Genomic DNA, 1109 nt, shown 5'->3' with positions numbered 1-1109 from the left:
GCGAGAGATCGGCCTGAAGAGCCGTGGTGGATGCGTGGAACGTGGTTGTCGCGATTTGGGAAGTTGGACTCCCCCCGATTACCCAGCCGAATCGCGTTTTTTGCAAACGCAGCTCAGGTTCGTCCGGCTGTGATAAATTAATCTGGCCGACACACATCGCCGCAAGTGTTGATCCCGAGCTAAGTAAGACATCGATCGGGGCTGGTAAATGGAACCGTGGATCGGCTAATTTGATGTTTTTAGGTACGCCTAAACTCGCGCGATCGATGGTTTCGCTTGGGACTGAATCTGATATCGCCGGAATGACGAGGAACCTTAACGTTTGTTTATATGAGCCGTCCGTAGACGTTATCGTAGCCGTGAGATGTCGTCTGGACGTAGTAGTCAAGGTGTTTAGTGCTCCAATCGGGACCGAACATCGATGCTGCTTTATTTGGAGCGTTTGAGCTAGTTCTTCTGTAATAAAATTCATACTGGATCCGGTGTCGAGCAATGCTCGACAACGGATTGGTTGATGCTGGTTGTTAATAATGCGGATTTGTGCTGTTGTTACTAGATCGTTGGACAATGAGTCGGCTGCCTGTGGTCTTTTGCGTTCGGTCGTCAATGCAGCCTTCGACTGTCGTTGTCACTTCTTCTGCGTTCGTTTCGGGCTGGGGGACAGACTTGGAGGTGAGCTCGTTCGTGTTTTCCCCGTACCGGGTGCTCTAGATGAGCTACGAGTACTTCTTGGTGACGATGATGGGTCCGATCGTCTGCTTGAGGAGGAGGAGCTTCGACTTGATGCTGAGGAGCCCGGTCTTCTATCTTGCTTATCCCGATGCAGCATCGTGTGATGCCGTCGTCCGCACACGTAACAGGATCTGGCCTTGCACTCTCGCACGGAGTGCCCTTTCCTCAGGCAATTCACGCACAGCGATGCTTCCTTCACTTCCGTACGGCGACTGCTCACGGATTTGGCCTTGAAGGTGGTACACTTCCAGATGGGGTGTTGCCCTTTGCAGGTGTGACATGTCGACCTAGTCTCTGATGTTATGAAAACGTTGCTCCGGGAAGAGGTTTGTCGGGGGCGAGTGCGCGTGGTCGTCTCTTTAGTTGACGGAGCCACT

Source organism: Bombus pyrosoma, unplaced genomic scaffold (genome assembly GCF_014825855.1).
Source record: "Bombus pyrosoma isolate SC7728 unplaced genomic scaffold, ASM1482585v1 HiC_scaffold_4711, whole genome shotgun sequence".
NCBI lineage: Eukaryota > Metazoa > Arthropoda > Insecta > Hymenoptera > Apidae > Bombus > Bombus pyrosoma.
The sequence above is the reverse complement of the archived record's forward strand: the minus strand, read 5'-3'. Positions refer to the sequence as shown.